Raw genomic sequence first — 18560 nt, forward strand, 5'->3', positions numbered from 1 at the left:
TTCCTAAGTATGTCGTTGAGTGCGTCGGGAGAAAGGTCGGTCTTGTGTATAATGCGTGTGACGTGGTGTTGTGTGGCTGTTTTGGATTGCGTGGGGTCAATTAAGTGACGGAGGAGTTGCCAACTACGTTTGAAGGACAGATTGCCAGCCATAATATCGCAAATCTGTCCCCAGTTGGATCGACAGAGCTCCTCAGAGTGCTCAGTAATTCGTGTTTGCAGTGCGGCTAGCCGCTTTTTAAGGGTCCGATTGAGCTTTTGGCCCTTTCCAGCGCTCTAGGATGCTATGGTGGGCCTCCCATAGGTGGGCCAGGCGAGTGTCGAGGGTGGTGTATCTGGTGTGGTGTCAAGGGTTCGAGTGTGTGCGGAGACATCGTTCATGAGTGATGCCACCCACTGGTCGATGTCTGTAATGAAGGCGTCTGGAAGGGCCGCCCATGCGGCGCGCACCGCATCCCAGTTGGTGAGTTTGTGTGCTAGGTGAAGGGTCGTTCTTTGTAGGGTACTGTAACGGAGAGTATGTAATGATCGCTTCCTAATGTGTGATGTGTTGTGTTCCACGTAATACCCGCAAGGTTGCGGCTCAGTGTCAAGTCCGGGCTGGTGTCCGCGCTGACACTGTTGCCAATTCTCGTGGGGGTGTTAAAGTTGTTGTGTATTGTGAGGCGGAGCTTTTGTACCAAGGACCAAAGTCGCCTTCCTCGTCCCATGGTGGTGCGGAAGCCCCATTCAGTATGCTGACTGTTGAAGTCCCCTCCTATAATCAATGGATGCTTGCCTACAATACGATGGAGATCTCACAAGAGCATTTCCAATGAATACATCGGATGAGACGGTGGGTGTGTTAATTGGCAATAAAAATAGTTGGTGCGGAGTGTGTATCTTGTATGATTCCTGTGAACACGCAGGGCGTCTCGGAGGTGATCTGATGCGTTTGGTGTGTAATGGAGCGATGTATGAGTGTGGAATCCCCGGGTGTATTCGTTGCGTCCGAGTGAGCGGATGTGTAGCTGGGAAGTGTGGCAGGGGCATGTGTGTCCTGAAGGAGGAGCATGTGGGGCGTGGGAAGTGTGGGGAGGAGTTGGAGGGGTGCGCGCTTGCCCCGGAAGCGGCGGCAGTTCCATTGCAGAATTGATAAGGAATTAGGTGGTCGCACCGCCATACTGCAGCTTGCGTGGGTTGAGGGTAAGTAAGTTGGGTAGGGGGTTCTGTGGGGTAAGTGGGCGGGATGGATGGGGGATTGAGCAGGTGCAGCGAGGTAAGGGCCTGCTTTATTGTTTGGAGGCGGGTGTCGTACCATGCAATGCTCATCTCAAAGGTGTGCACCATGCGCGTAAATGCCGCTTCAATCAGTTGCTCGAAGCGTTGGGACAGGTGGTCGATGACGTGATTGAATTTTGCCTCTAGACGCGCGTTCATCTCGGCAAGTTAAGCGTCCATACGGGCCTCTAGGGATCGATGGTCGGTCTGGGTGGCGGGCGGGTGCTCTGTTGTGCATTTTTTCATGGGCGGGGGTGAGGTGGAAGTTTGGGAGTCGGATTGTTCCATGTTTTCAGTGGGTGTTCGAGGTAGTCGTGTGGGTCGGGTGGGAGGGACGATTGGCGGAAGCGGTAGAGGGGTGGAGGTGGGGGTCTTAATGAGAGAGGTAAGACGACTCACCTCCTTTCGCAGGGCTTGGAGTTCCTGGTCACAGGGGTCCACCTGTGTGGGCGGAGGGGTTCAGGGCTTGCTGGTTGCGTTGAGCCTGTTGCCTGCTACTCTGTCCGCCCAGGAAAGTTGTGGAGACTGTTGGTCCTGGCGGCGACGAGACGATGAGCGAGATTTGCTGGAGCGACAGACGCTGGCACGGTCCGCGTCTCGCTCCGGCGTGCGGGAGATATGCTGTTGCGGTGAAGCGGGCGGTGAGCGGCGTCCCTTCGCTTTGCAGCCTTTAGTACCCGTCACGTGGGCGCCTCCACAGAGTATGCAGGCTGGGGTGCATGTCGGGGTTTCCTATCGGGGGTGCGGGATACCGCATCTTGAACAGTTGTGCGTATGCTGAAGGGTGCACACATCCTCGCGATGCCATGGTTTTCTACAGTTTCTACAAGCGTCCAGGTGTCGTCTATATAAAGTGTAGCTGTGGAGACCGCCTCCGTAGGAGATGGTTCGGGGCACCGGACCCACCCGGAAGGTGATAAGGATCGAACGGGTCTGTCCGATGCGGCGTGCATCAATGATGGGGACGCTAGGGTTGCCCGTGATGAGGTCTTCCAGGATCTGCGCTGGGGCTTCTTCCCAGTAGGCGTAAGTGATTACTCCTCTTACCGCACCATCCAGGAGAGCGATGTAGGCGGTGACGGCGTAGGCTTGGGTTCGAATGGAGAGTTGTTTTATGGCGACCAGGCGTAGCGCGTCGGCTTGATGTGGGGTATTCACCGTACATGTATTGTTTAGGGGGTGGATACGCAAGCTGGTGGCGTCTGGGGCTTGGAGGTCCTTGGCTGCAGTTATCAGGGCCAGGCGAAGCTGGCGCGGTTGAAGGTCGTTTAAACGGGCTCTGAAACGCCTTCCGAGGAGAGCACTTTAACTCACTTAATCACTGCACTCTGTTGCCATGAAAACCAGAGCCAAATAACATTCTTCTACACGCAGCCGACGAACCACAATAAGGCGTGAAAGTTGGCGAGCCTTTCCCTGCGACTTTTTCATGCTCGCACCCTCCTCCGTCCCCCGCATCTGCGTAGACAAGGCGAGAGGTGGCCATTGGTTATTCTTTTAGACGTCAGGCAGCTACAGTGGCCGCGGCCAAAAAGCTGCATAGCTCTGGCGGGTCGGGAAGCTCCGCTCCCAGAGGGGGGTCGGCGAAGGAGCGCCTACCTTCCAGCGTGCAAAAAGTGACGAGGAGAGGGAAAGGCGCGAAGACTCTGAAATTCAAATTTTAACTACAGATAACTCAGCTCCTAGAAAGCGCATTAAAAAAAAAATCCTTTCTGAACACTATTCGTGAAGCGGCGTGCTTCAATATCCCAGGCATGCCGGAACTTTATTAGAGCCCCCTTCACAGCCCCTTTAAGGTAAGTCCCCCGTTTGAACGAAGCACTATCTTGTAGGCATCCTCAGGCAACCGCGGCTGGCGTTGCGACCTTTGCGCCGCGAGACGCGTCGCGCGCAGCTGGGACGCTTGGTGTACGGAATCTGCAGGTGGCGAGCCGGTGGTGGGGTTCGCCTCGTTCTGGATTTTTGGTGCTCCTTTCTGACGGGCGGGTAAGCCCAGGATATGGTTCCGGTCCCTGGGATCATTGTCCTTTGGGCTGATGGTCTCTCCGATCACTTGGACCTCCATACTGTCGATGTAAGGAGGTTGAAGCAGCTTAGGCTTAGCGCACGGTGGCGCGAGGCCTAGTGCGGCAGCTGATCGACGAAGGCCGGTTTTCGTCCCGTGGGCCCACTTAGGGGAGACCGACGGCCACCAAATTTGAACAGATGGCAGCGCTCACGTTCAAGAACGGTGCAGTGAAGAGCTGGGCACTGCGTGGATCGAAATTCGGACGAAATCGCCGTGATTGTACAGAGCCGATGCAAAGCGCGTTCGCACTCGCCGGCCCCCTAGAGGCCACTCCATTGGGATGGATACGATCAGATTTTAGTATGAGGTGTTCTCTTGTTTCTACAGATTTACCACACACAGCACATGTGTCATCATCGTAAAATTTCTTTTTTATAGCTGTGCGGTCTAAGACACCCTGACCTACCTTGAAAGAGCTGGGCACTGCGTCTTGAGTAATCATAAAACGCTTCCTTCCTGATCTGCTGTTTCCAGCATCGATATAGTTCTACACTATGCTTCTTTTCCATTGAATTCATCCAATTTTTACCTTCCCCGTTTTTAAACTGTCGTTTAATGCTCTGTCTTTCTCCGGCCTCGTGTCTGGCATACTTACTGGTTAGCTTCCCATTTCCTTTCCGCCACTCTGAGTGAACGCTCTTTCTGTATAGGTATTTAAATACCTAAACTGCACACCTGTTATCGTCCAATTTCCTCAGGCGCTCTCCGTATAGTATTTTACTCTGAGCTTCCCGTGCTTCGAACGATGCCCAGCCCGTATCCCCCTGTACTGCCTCGTTTGTGGTTTTCCCGTTGGCACCTAGTGCTAATCTTCTACATGCTATCTGATTTACTTCTAATCTCGACTGAACTTCTGCCCTTAAGCACAGAACCGCATTCCCGAAAGTAAGCCCTAGCATCATTATTCCTTTCCAAATACCTCTCAGTACTTCATACCTGTTGTACTCACCCAATGCCCTATGTTTCATTATCCCAGCATCTCTTCGCCCTTTTGCTATGAGAGACTGCTCGTGCTTTTCGGTGTACATGTGCCCTTCCTTTACCCATACCCCGTGATATTTGTATTCGGCCACTCGGCGCTCGCGACGCGAGCGCCTTCTCTAGGTTTTTTACAGTGCCACGTTAGTTTTCTTTGTTTTATCTTCGCCGCCGCTACGCCCATTGGCTGCGCTTGGTCACGTGAAGAGTTCGCTGCATAACTGGTCTACACTGTCTACGCTGGCTCGCTCCTTGCATCGTCTGCACCGGGCGTGGCTGCTTCAAGCCGCGCTCGTCAACCTAGGCAAGACACAACCTGGGCCAGAGGGTGTTGCGGACGCCAGTGAACAGCGCCCTTTCCGAGCGACTCATCGTAATTGGTCAGGCAGGGCACGGCTGGTCTTGAGGCAGCGCGCGCTCCGCCGCCGCTACCGAGCCCGGCCTTGGGCAGGGCGACGAGCTTCGCCACTGACTTGTGTGCGTCTGCCTCGCCCGCACGTGAAGGAAACTAGTTTTGCGCGCGCGCGCTCGTTCTTATGGCTCCCGCTTCGGCGCTGTTGTGAGAGGAGCTCGCTTCGCGCACGCGCACTACGGCGCTGCCATACCCGTACGCTCTACCCGCTCGTGCATGGACGCCGTTGTGAGAGAAGAGCGCGCCCGCTCGTGGGTTGTCCTAGCAGCTCGTGTGCGCGGCGTCAAGCAAATATTCCAAAAGGGCGCTGTTTTCGTCACGCCCTAGTTTTGTGCCCAGAGTGCATAACCACGTGGTGTACGAAGTGAAAACTGAAATGAAAGCCTACCTTCGAACGAAACTGCGGCACAAAGTCGTTTCGCGTTTATTTTCCTTGCGTCTGCTCGATCTGCTTCCTTCCGCCGTGCGTGCTGGTCCCTCGCTTTTACTACCTTTTTCTTTACCCTTTCCGCGGTGTTTCAATGGCTTTGACGCTAGGCTGGTCACCCTAGTGTCACAGGTTGAATGGCGCCGCGTTTAGATTTGTGCGAAATACGAAAACGCATTTCGCTATGTCGGTGCGAATTCCATTGTGTTGAGGTTTGAGAGTTTTAGCACGGGCATGTGGCTGATGCGACCAATATGGTAACGCATTGCCGTTCCTACTGGCGTCGCACTTCCATTACCACTTCTGCCGTATGCTCGTAGCTACCGCAGATGGCGTATTTCCCATACAGATATCTGAAAAATAATCTGTTTATCCGGAGCCCTTCAAAAACGGCTTTGCGCACTATCTACGTACTGCTTTGGGACGGTGAACTCACAAAACACTGGCACGACTCAGTTCTGATGCGCATCGACGGGGCACGCAGCACCAGTGCGAGGTCTGTAATCTGCAGAGCCACACTGCTACCGCGTGTGTACGTCAGAGACACAAGGCTAGTTCACATGTGGAATCGAGTCTGCCATCTTCACCTTCGCAGTTGTATGCGCTGCCAGTTTACATGGCGTCGGCCGAGTAAGTGCAGATATATTTAGGGCCCGCCAGCGCTCTCTCCTTTTTGCCGCCGGTGATGGATAAGTAGTACTATTTTTAATCAATACTGCAGCGCCCGATACTGCACCGGTACTTCGTATTGAACGATTCCTGCCACCTGGGTAATTTCTGTTGACAGCACACGCGGCAGCAAGCAAATGCGTCATTTGAGGGAAGCCCACGAGTCAAGCACGACGCTTCCCCGCCTTTAGCCAACCATGGTGCCGCGTGCCACTTCGATTATCGCGTGAAAACTGCCCACCGGTGGAAATAATCGGCGCACTGCGCAGTCGTCAGGCCGTGCTCGCATTTGCCGCGCCCGCGAGGAGACGGGCGTGAGCAGCTCGCGGAGAGAGAAAGCGCGCGCAGCACGTTCCACCTCGATGGAAAGAAACGCGGACAACCCGGCGCCAACAAGCCAAGCTGTTGCAATTCATTTTCATCGCGCCTTTACCTGGGTGGTGCGAAAAAGACGTTAGAGTCGTCCTAGAATGTACATCACGGACGAGTCAAGGGTATTTTTGCTATCACCGAAGTAAAAGCGCGGTGAAAAGAAATTGAAACAGCGGAGCGTGTTGGCGTTTCTTTCTATCGAGGTAGTACGCGAACACGGCCAGTCAGAGCGCCGCGGTGCCGTCGAGCCCGATCGATGCTACAGGAGGAGCACGGCGCTGTCGTCGCGCGGCAAGCTTTAGGTTGGGGCCCCCATAGCAAAGTTCGCGTGCGCTCTACGCCTGCGGTACGAGAGGCCGGGATGCTGGGGGTTGAGCTTTTGGCTGTAGATCTCGGCCGAAACTTAAAGCCCTTCCTTCCGCGGTTCCACGCGGCAAAATCAGAGAAACACGAAACGAGAAACCGCTTACCCCCTCGTAGTTTGGGTTCCTCGCGTGTGTAATATGCGGTTGTGCAAAGTAGACTGTGAACTTTACTCTATTTATTAGATCGCTAAAAGTTGAGTGTCGGTAAATAAAACCTGGCAAAAGTCTAGAAAGACACTAATTACTTTTTCTTGTGGCATACACAATTTTAATTTTTTTTTGCCGCTTTCCTTGTTTTAATGAGTCGAGGTGAAAATATGATCGTCCTGGTGGGTGAGGCATTTTTTTATAAGGGATCGATACTGGGAGCAGGGTAACTTTACTTCTTGAATGCGTATCTAACACGCATGTGATAAGCTGTTTGTCAACGCGTCTTCAACGTGCCCGGCTAAGGTTATTGTCATAAATGATTCTAAGCCGTCTTGTTTCATTATTACATAAGAGATGAAGGCGCAACTTATGTTTGTATTCATTATATATACGTTTCCGTACGCACACGAGTCACCGTCTGCTGACGCTCCTCAAGCTGAAAGTAGCAGACGTCGCGTCCGTCCCAAAAAGACCGCAGCGCCGCGCCTAGGCGGCAACCGTTTTGGGTCCGTTCTGCTCCCTGGCGCGCCGCCGCAGTTTTCCAACTGCCCCTATCTAAAAACGTTGAAGTATCTTGAATCCTTGTAGACTGTTCCACTACTTGCGAAAGATCAAAATCAAAGACGATCTCCAGGAGAATATCGGCTGAGGCATCCCTAGATTTACTGTGCGACATAGTAGACCAGTTCACATTAGGCAAATTAAAGTCCCCTGCAAAATTAACCCGATCACTAGTCTTGACATATGTGCTCATGCATTCCCGTAAGTCCTCCAGAACGTTTGTGGCAGACGTAGGAGGTCTGTACATCGCTCCCTACACATATCCAACTTTATCATAATAAGCTTTACAAAAAATAGATTATAAGTTAGGTACATCTGGAATTTTTAGTAAATTGAGGCATGTCTTGAAGACAATACACTAGCAACCGCCTTTAGTGCCGCGATCTTTTCTAAACAGACTGAATCCAGGTGAGACAAATTCTCTTTCATGAATTGCTTCAGTCAACCGCGTTTCGGTGAGAATAGCAATGTCAGGACTATGCACTAAAAAGGTCCCTCCAATTCTAAAGCCTTATCTACTGTGCTCCGACAGTTAATATTCAGAATCTTAAGCGAACGCCGGTGTGTGTTCATTTGTCAACTTCTTTTATTTGCATCGACACGATAACGACAGGCATTTTCTTCGTCCAATCTATATATGACGCCACCAACGCTTAACGTGTCATATGGGAGCTTAACTTTCGCACCATTTGCCTTTTGCTCTGCTGCACTTTTCCATAACTGCTTACGTACATCACGCACCCTTTTCGAAAAATCTTCACAGACAGAATATTTGCTGTCCTTCAGTTTGTTTCACTCCCTCAGTATGAATGCTTTATCACGGTAGCCCAGAAATTTTATAACAGCCGGACGTGTCTTATAATTTGTCTTTCGTCCAAGCCTATAATTATTTCGATGCTAGTAACATTTACATACAATTTGACCGCGAATACTTCTGTTACTGCCTTTGCAAGAAGCTCGGCATTCTTGGTATCAGACTCCTCTACACTAAATCTACTCCCCTATTTTCAAGATCACCAACCTTTTCCATTTGAAGAAATGAGCTGTTCGTTCAGTCCAGATACGGTGGTCTCAAAATCATTTACCTTGCTATCGAGCGAAGAAAGAGTAGATGATTTCTTTTCAACAATTTAGATTCTGCTTGTGAGGGAGGAAATATTTTGTTAAATATTTATTTGACATGCCTTAATTTTCTCAATAGCTGACTGCATTTTGCTTTGACGAGCCAGCGATTTCTGCAGCATTTCCTTTTCGGTTGGCCCAGGGTTTTCCCTCTATATCTCCGCAAAGCAAAGATTGCTAGGCAAGCAAGGTACGCAACTCAAAAAAACACTCGACGCACAGTGGGCAGGGCAGCAAACAACGGTCATAACTGGCGTAGCATTTAGGAGACAAATAATTATTGACCTTGTGGAAATATGGGGGACCCGCATTCCCCCCCGCACTGCCACTCCTCGCATGCAGCGTTCACACACGCTAACCGCGGAGGGGTTCGTGCTCGAGGGAAACAAAGGGAGGGACGACACAGCGTGAACACTCATATGCTATTTGTTACAGTCGCAATTAATACACAGAGCGGGCCAGCTAACTACAAAACATCAACGAGGCATTCCTCGGAAAGAGAAGGCTACGTGACTTACCGGCTGGGGCAGGGGCGCGACTTCGGAGGTATCGGCGGCGAACGTTTTTATGCGCCGGCAGTGGCGGCCGGGTTTTCTCGCGCGCGCCGCATTTTTGGGGCAAAGCCATCCCCGAGCATTTGCTGGGGAAGGTGACGAGAGCGCGCGTTTGGTGCGCTCGCTTCGCTACCTGGAACCAGAAGTCCAGCGGCAAGGCACGACGGATCTCCGTGCGCCTGGCGCGGAAGGTGACGAGAGCGTGCGGCTGCAACCACTCACGACGCTGGCCGGATCCCGAAGAGACCCTCTCCGGTTCCGCAGAATTCCGCGTAAGCTACGAGGTAGCGCTGCCGGAAAAGCGGACCCAGCTAGAAAAACAGGTTGAAGCGCTCAGGTCGCGGCCGGCTGGGCACCCCAGTTCGGAGAAGTGTAAGGTGGAGGACGAGGCTCGTCGATCGTACAGTGCTGTAGTGCAGCGAGCATTGAGTGAGAAAAATGCGAACGAAATGAAAAAGGTTAAAGCGGGCATGGAAACTCGCGACAATAGCGTACAGCGGCAGGAGAGTCAGCTAGAGCGATCCGGAGGCCAACAGATGGAATTAGGAAGCGAACGTTTGGGGCACAGGAGAGTTCTGGTGGTCGGGGACTCGAATGTAGCGAGGGTTGAGGGAGGCGTTCTGACGGCAGTGAAGGCAGACAAGCGGGTGCAGGTGGAGGCTCAGTCGGGAAAGTGCATGGTGGATGCAATGGCCAGAGCCCGGGAGGTGGTGGTGGGTAGCATGGATGGCGAACAACTTGTGGTCATCCATGCTGGTCTCAATGATGTACTGCAGGGGAGGAGCCAGAATCTTGAGACGCAGTTGGAGGTGGGGATGCGTAGGATTAGAGAGGCCTCTGAGAGTGTGCATGTGACCTTATGCACAATCCCAGAGGTCCAGAGGCAGGCTCGCGAAACGGAAAGGAGGGTCGTGGAGACTAATCGGGTAATTAGGCTATTGAGTCGACGACTAAGATACGAGGTGATGGAGGTCAACAGGGAAGTGTACGAGGTTAGGCCCCACCCTTTTGCACAGGATGGCATCCACTACGGTGGTGCCACTGGCAAGAAGGTGGGTAGTAGGATAGGTCGCCAGGCAACAGCTTTTTTGGGGGGACCCAGAGCTCTGAAGGAACCAGTGTAGAGAAGGAAGAATTAAGATCAAACGGACAATGGAACCATAGGGGAAGAAAGAGACGCAAGCGCCAGGGCCAAGTTAATTCAGATATAGGTTTCATTAACATGCAAGGTGGCAGGAATAGACTGAAATGGGAGGAAATAGAAGAACAGTTAAGACAGGAGGAATTAATGGTATATGGTTTAGCGGAAACACATCTTAGAGACATGGAGCAACCACCCTGTAACCCAGACTACGCATGGGAATATTGCAATAGAACCGAGGGCAGCAGAAAGGGAGGTGGAATTGGGGCATTCATTCATAAAAGTATGAATTTTCAAAGGGTTAGACTGGGATGCAGGGAACATTTATGACTAAAAGGAACAGTGGCAGGCAAGCAAACACTCCTTGGCTTTGTATACCTGTGGACAGGGGTTAATGCCAAAGAGGAAAACAGGAAAATGTTAGAATGTATTGCAAGCGACATTGATGAGCTAGGAGGACAGGGCGAGATAATTATATTAGGCGACATGAATGCACACATAGAAGACCTGGATGGGTACACGGATTCGACAGGAAGCATGCTGCAGGACATGCGTGACAGGCATGATTTAGTTGTATGCAACAGCACCGAGAAGTGTGAAGGGCTCATAACTTGGGAGGCGGGGAGTCTGCACTCGACGATAGATTATGCACTAATGTCACAGAGGATGTATAACAGATTAGGGGTAATGAGCATAGATGAAGATGGTTCCAGAAGTCTAGGTAGTGACCACAAGCGTATCAAGTTGAGCTTCAGAAGAAAAAGCAATGTAGGACTGAATCAAGATAAACAATCAGGGGGAAATTTTTACTCAGAAAAGCAATTGGAAGTAGCAGTCAAACAAATCGAGAAAGTAATTTTTGAGGATAGTGAAACAGAATGGACTTATACCAAATTAACTCGATTACTGGAGCTAGAGCTAGCTAAGGTGGGAGTAAAGCTAAAAGGGAAAAGATGCAAACCCAAGAGTTGGTGGGATGAGGAGGTCAAGAGGGCAATAGAAAAGCGCAAGGAAGCATCCAGGGAACACAGATATTCCAAGAAGAGGGGGGAACCAAAACCCGAAGTAGACAGAAAATGGGATACCTTCATAAAGTGTAGAAGGGACGCATCCTATTTGATTAATGAGAAAATTAGAAGAAAGGGTGCCCAATGGATGTCAAAAGTAAATAAAAAGGATAGAAAAGCAGCCCAAAAATTCTGGAAACATCTAAATGCAATGAGTAATAAAACTAGGCTAGAACAAAGGTTTATTGTTACAGATGAGGGTATTCGACTAGAAGGGGATGAAGCAATAAAACACATAGGAACAAGGATGACGGAAAAATTTTCAGCACAGCACGTGGTACATAATTTATCGAAGGAGGATAGACCGGTTACAGCAATAGCTTCACTTGAGCAAGGAGAGTGGGAAAGGGCAGAGAAGAAGGTTCCTAGTGGCACATCAACAGGACCAGATGGTATCCCGATTATGTTGATAAAGAAGTTAGGACCAAAATCCAAGCAAACATTAATACAGGTAGTGAACAAAATGATAGTGGATGAGAAAGTCCCCGATGAATGGCGATTAAGTAGAATGAACATGATATATAAGGGAAAGGGGGACAAAGCAGACGTAAGTAACTATCGCCCCATAACAGTGACGTCGATGGTTTACAGGGTGGTGATGCAAATTATAAAGGATAGACTGCAGGCTTGGGTGGAGAACGAGGGGGTGCTAGGGGAACTACAGAATGGGTTCCGGAAACAAAGGAGGTTGGAGGACAATCTATTTTCATTGACACAGTGTATAAAAATTGCGGAAAAGGAACATAGGCCCTTATTGCTAGCATTTCTGGATATTAGGGGAGCCTATGACAATGTTACTCAGGAGCATTTGTGGGACATATTGGGCACATTGGATGTGGAAAATGGAGTAATTAATCTTTTAAAAGATATATATAGAGGTAACAGAGTGCTCATAAAATGGGAAAAAAATGTATCAGGGCCTGTAGAGATACAGCGGGGGCTTAGACAAGGATGTCCTCTGTCCCCTTTGTTGTTCATGTTGTACCTGCAAGGTTTGGAGGCCAAGCTAGAGGGGAGCGGACTAGGTTTCAACCTATCTTTTTTCAAGCAAGGGGAATTGATTAAACAGACATTACCGGGACTAATATATGCGGACGATATAGTGATAATGGCTGACAACAAGGAAGACCTGCAGAAGTTGTTAGACATATGCAGTACAGAGGGAGATAGATTAGGCTTCAAGTATAGTAAGGAAAAATCTGCAGTCATGACATTTAATGAAGAGGGCGGCGAGCATAGAATACAGGAGTTCGTGCTAAAGGTAGTGAATGAGTACAAGTATCTTGGGTTGTGGATAAATAACAGTGCTGAGTATCTGACAGAGCATGAAAAATATGTAATGAATAAAGCTAGTAAGAATGCAGCTGTCATGAAAAATAGGGCACTGTGGAATTACAATAGGTATGAGGTGGTAAGAGGGATCTGGAAAGGGGTGATGGTCCCTAGCCTGACCTTCGGGAATGCGGTCCTGTGTATGAGGCCAGATGTTCAAGCAAGGCTGGAAATTAGGCAACGGGGAGTAGGGAGGTTAGCTTTGGGAGCACATGGCAATACACCAAATCAGGGGGTACAGGGTGATATGGGATGGGCGTCTTTCGAGAGCAGAGAGGCTAGCAGTAAGATAGCATTTGAGGAACGATTGAGAAGGATGGAGGAAAAGCGGTGGGCTAGGAAAGTTTTCAGATACCTGTATATAAAGAATGTTGACACGAAATGGAGAAAGCGAACTAGAAAATTGACAAGCAAATATCTGGACAGCAGTAAGGGGGCAAATCAGCAATTATCGGTTAAGAAAAAGGTTAAAGGAACAGAGAGAGCTTTGTGGAAAACAGGGATGCTGACGAAATCGGCACTAGAAACATACCGGACCTTTAAACAGGAAATTGTCAAAGAAAATATCTATGATAATTGTAGGGGAAGTTCTTTGTTGTTTGAGGCCAGGACTGGAGTTTTGCGGACTAAGAAGTATAGAGTCAGGTACCAGGAGATAGACACTTTGTGCATTGCGTGCGGAGAGGAGGAGGAAACGGCTGAACACTTGATACTTTTCTGTAAAGGGCTTCACCCTACAGTGGAAGGCAGCGGAGCTGACTTACCCAAGGCATTGGGGTTTAGGGATAGTGAAGGGAAAGTGGATTTTAAGAGGTTAGAAGTAACCAAGCGAAGGTTATCTGATTGGTGGCTAAAAGCAAGACAGGAGTAAAATTTCACAAGACATGGCTAGGTGGCTTGAGCCACCGCCCGATGTAAAGGGTTCAGCCGTATCCATCCATCCATCCATCCATCCATCCATCCATCCATCCATCCATCCATCCATCCATCCATCCATCCATCCATCCATCCATCCATCCATCCATCCATCCATCCATCCATCCATCCATCCATCCATCCATCCATCCATCCATCCATCCATCCATCCATCCATCCATCCATCCGCTTCCCCCATGAGGGAGACTTCCGTCCTCGCCCAGCCAGTGCTTTCCTGATGCAAGATGGCGAAGATGGGCCGCGTCGAAATGGAAAGGGGAAACAGGTTCTCCACACCCCGTTCTGCTTAAGTGTTGGCCTACGATTGAACTCATCCATGGATGCTCACGACGAAGTGTCCACGAGCGCTGCGGTGACGACTGCAAGCGAGCTCGAACAGGCGGGGTGCCGGTGTCATCCGATGAGCAGCAAGGTCACCGGGTACCCGGTAACCTTGTCGAAAAGACAATTCTTCATCTTCTGCGCGAGCGCCCTGTCTTTGTGAACGAAAGACGTAAGCTGCGTTGTGCTCTGGACAGTCTTGATCCTCGCCCTTTCGCAGAGGACAAGATCCTCGGTTCGTGGCCACAACTGTCGACTGCCACCAAAGGTTACAAGGAAACTGTTTAGTTTTGTAACGAGAGCTACGCTACGCTACCTCTTCGACCTTTCAGCGTGGCAACACTTCAGCTCCGTGGCGGCGCCGTTGGTCACGTGGTTGGTCGCGTGGTGCGGAGCTGCTGCCGGCGGCGCGGCGCGCAACAGCTGCAGCAAACAGCGGTGCGCATGCGCCGTGTCAAGTGGGATGAAGATGAAGAAGGAACGCTCAGCTAAACGGAGCGGCAAAAGACCGACTTTGCAATACGACTGAGCTAGTTTCATGCGGCCAGATGTAGCAATCGCGTCACTCCAGGTTTAAATGGAGCTAAACCATAGCTATTTTTTAGGACCGACTGCCTTGATTTAGAGATTGTGAGTGTGTTTCCCGTTCCTTCTCTCTTCCTTTTTAATCTCCTCATTCGCTTCCCCAGTGCAGGTTAGCCATCCGGAAGTCTTGGTTAACATCCCCGCCTTTCCCCTCTCTCTTTATATATCTGTTCGAAGGTAAGTCTTGTCTGGCGTAGGATTTTACTGAGGCATGCCTTCACAGTCTTCACCATAATTTCCCAGAATCCCCATCACCATATCGCGCTTTCCACGATGAATTTTCATTTGACGCGTGTCTTGGCCCAGTGTTCCTGGTAAGTTCCGTCAAACAAGGGATCTCTCAATGCTGCAATTTCTTTAGAGGCTCTCTGTAAGGTTTTGGCTTTGTCAGTGTATATCACTGATGGCAGTCCTCTTCGGGCTCTCGTAACTGCGCAAGCGAAGAGAGCAATATTGGATTTGGAGACCGTGTCCTCGTCCATAGTGAAGAGCGACCCGGCAAGGTCTACGCCAACCACTTGAAACGGTTCAGAACGGCTAACTCTTTTTGTTGGCAATGGCGCTGTGGGATCTTCTCAAGGCCTCGCGCGCGCGACATTTGAGGGAGATGTTGCAGTTGTTTACAAGCCTTTTTACTTATTGAAGTCCTCGCGGGATCCAGAACCTTTCTCGCACTTCTATGAGGGTGTCTCTAGAGCCGCCGTGTAATGTTCGTAAATGAGCGTCTCGAGGAGGAGGAAGAGGAGAAACATTTATTCAGAGCATAAAAACTGGGTGGGTTCAGTACGAGAACCCATTGGCCGCCATCATAATCCGGCCCCTCTCAACCAGCGATTTCTGGTCGAGGGGGCTGTGGCTATGAAGGGTTGCCTCCCAGCGCTCATAAGTCGGATCGGGATTGCTGTCCAAGTCTGGGTTTTCTTGACATTCCCAAACCACGTGAAAGAGTGTGCCAACTGCTCCACAGAAGGGGCAGGACGAATCGTAGGTGTCTGGGTACCATTTACTCATTAGGTAAGGATTGGGCAGAGTGATAGTTTGTAGTCGCCTGATTATGTGCTCTTCATATTTCTTAGGGTTTTGTGAGGAAGAGGATATTTCCTTCTTGTGATCTTATAGTACTCCGTAATTTCTGCGTAGCTTAGTAAGGGTGAGAGGTTGTCAACTGTGTCTGAGAGAGGCTGCGTGCCAGATGCTCGGAGGAGGAGAGCTCGAGCAGCTGTGTTGGCCGCCTCATTGCCCGTTGTTGAGAGGTGCCCTGGCGTCCAGAAGATCTGGATGTTGGAAGGATTAGACCTTTCCAAAATTTCCCAACACGGAGCGCCAACGCGGCCTCTGAGGTAATTGCGTACCGCTGCTTGTGAGTCGGACACAACCGTTGCCTCGCTGTTCTTTGATATCGCTAGTGCGATAGCTGCTTCTTCAGCCGATGTGGTATCCACCGCTTGGATAAGGCTGCTTGCAATGATATCCCCCCGGGGTGAAACTGCTGCAATTGCCGCGACTCCGTTAACGGGTCCAGCCGCATCGACGTAGATCGTGTCCTTGTTTCCATCCCAGCGCTTAGAGAGGTGTCTAGCTCTGGCTAGTCTCCGTCCTCGGTTGTATTCCTCATCCATGCGTTTTGGTATGGGGTGAGTCGTGATGTGTGATCTCATCTGCATGGGCGTGTCGATCTTGTCAGCGACTTCCCGGGGTGGACTGATTCTCAGGTTCTGTAATAATTTCCTGCCAGGCTTTGATGTTGAGAGCCTGACACTTTGATTTACACGGTGGGCCTCTATTAGTTCGTCGCTGGTGTTATGAATCCCCAGCTGTAGTAAGCGCTTAGTGGATGTGCATAAAGGGAGTCCCAGCGCCGTCTTAACTGCCGTTCGAGTAATAACATATAGTCGGTCTTTCTTCTTTTTGCTAAGCCGTAATTACGGGGTGGCGTATGTTAGTTTAGAGAGAATGAAAGCCTGAACTAATCTTAGGGCCTCCTTCTCTCTTAGCCTATTTCTTTTCTTGATTACCAGGCGTATCTATAGCATTCTAGAGGCTTGCTCGGAATAGGCTTGGAGCTGTCTGATTGTAGTGGTGTTAGTGTTGCCGCTGGGTATGATGGTTCCCAGGATCTTGATCTCTTTCTTGATCGGAATGCTCATACCCTGGACTGTAATGGCGACAGAGGGAGTGGACGGCAAAAGCCCCGTATTCTGCTTCTTGCCAAGGTCGATCAGGAGTAACTCGGATTTCTCGGGAGAGCACGTTAGCCCATGCCTCGCCGCATGCTGGCACACGACATTCGCTGCTTCCTGAAGCCGGTCTTGAATTTCCCCTTCATTACCGCTGCAACATCAGATCGTAAAGTCATCGGCGTATACAGCGTGCTCAATGCCTTGGATGCGGTCTAGCTTCTCTGGTAGCCCACGCATGCCAGGTTGAAGAGAAGCGGAGACAAGACCGCTCCCTGCGGGGTGCCCTTGGAACCTAGATTGAACGGATAGGAGGTCCGATCACCAATACATATTGACGCTTTTCTATTGGAGAGGAAGTCCCTCACGTAATTATATGTGCGGTCACCACAGTTGATGCTGTTAAGCTCATCCAGTATTCCCTGGTGGTTGACATTGTCAAATTCCCCTTTTAAATCGAGCGCAAGGATGGCCTTGACCTGAAATCTGCCGGGGTTGTCCAGAATATCCTCTCTGATACGGAGGAGCATATCCTGCGTAGACAGCTTTTCTCTAAACCCGCACAGCGTGCCAGGGAGGATATCAGTCTTCCTCAGGAGTCGCTTCAGTCGGGCGTTCACGACCCTCTCGAACTGTTTACCCAGACACGACGTCAGGGAGATGAGTCGTAAATGATCAATATCGGATGGCTTTTTGGGCTTGGAAATAAATTGCACTAAAGCCAATTTCCAGGAGTCGGGGATCTGGCCCTTGTTCCAGCACTGCGTGTTGAAGTATTGCACTAATTTTCTTAAGGAGATGTCATCCATATTAAAGAGCATCTTGGTGTTTATCTGGTCCGGTCCAGGAGCGGTGTTCTTACGCATGACGTCAAGCTCCGCCCTCAGTTCCTCAACCGTTACGTCTTGGTCCATCTCTTCCTTGAGTGCACCGGTGTACGCAGGGAGAGGGTACGAAAATCCCAGATCGAGGAATTTCCGTGCAAGTTCTGCAATGAGGGCTTCGTTGTCCCCTTTATAGCTGTGCAAGGCGTTACAGAGCGTGTCTGTTTGCTCTTTCCGGTTTGAGTTTGGCTCGATAAGGGATCTGAGGAGTCCCCACGCTTTAGCCGTGCCAATTCTACCGTTGAGCTCATCGCACAGCTTGAGCCAGTTTTGGTTAGCGAGGTTATGTGCGTACTCATTCGCTTCTTTGGTGAGTTCTGCAATCTTGGTCTTCAGCTTGCGATTTAACTTTTGCCTTTTCCACCTCATTGTCAGAGATCTCCTGGCTTCCCACAGATGTAACAGGTGCGGGTCAACTGCCGGAGTTTCCTCCGTGGTGTTCACTGTCGTAGAGTGCCGGGCGACGGTTTTCATCTGCAGCGCTGTCCATGCCTCAATATCTGTGATATCTTCGTCCGGGAGACGTGCGATTTCCTCTCTCCACTTGTCCCAGTTCACAATCTTAGCCTTGCCAAATGGTTTCCGACATTTAACTCCCTGAACAGTTCAGGAGACGATGAAGTGATCACTGCCCAGGGACTCGCCAGTGTTAGACCAGGTGGCCTGCAGGCAGTTTTTCACAAGCGTGAGATCTGGACAGGTGTCTCTGCTAACGCTATTACCCGCTCTGGTGGGTTGCAGGGGATCCGTTAAGATTGTGAGCCCTTCTCTGTTAGCGATATCAAGGATCCTCCTACCTTTTGGGCTGTTAAAGTGATATCCCCATGCTTGATGGTGCGCATTGAAATCACCGGCTATGACGAGGGGGTCCTTACCTGCCCTCTTGATAAAATTATTAAATAGCGTGGCTATCTGACGACATGAGTCCCTGGGGCGACTGTACACGTTCAGTATGTGCAAACTGCGTTTTCTCCTGTGTTTGGGAACAATTTCAATGTAAGCATGTTCGATATTTTCGGCTAGCGGTTCTTGCAGCGTTGCGGCAAACTCCTTGTGAACAAGTATTCCTAGGCTATGCTCGTCTTGGAAAGTTTTGTACCCCTTCATGCTGATGACCGTATTTGCTTCTTGAAGTACTATTACAGCAGGTGGCGTCTCCGACGTGTCGATGAAAAATTGA

The sequence above is a fragment of the Amblyomma americanum genome, chromosome 10 (assembly GCF_052857255.1).
Source record: "Amblyomma americanum isolate KBUSLIRL-KWMA chromosome 10, ASM5285725v1, whole genome shotgun sequence".
Lineage (NCBI taxonomy): Eukaryota > Metazoa > Arthropoda > Arachnida > Ixodida > Ixodidae > Amblyomma > Amblyomma americanum.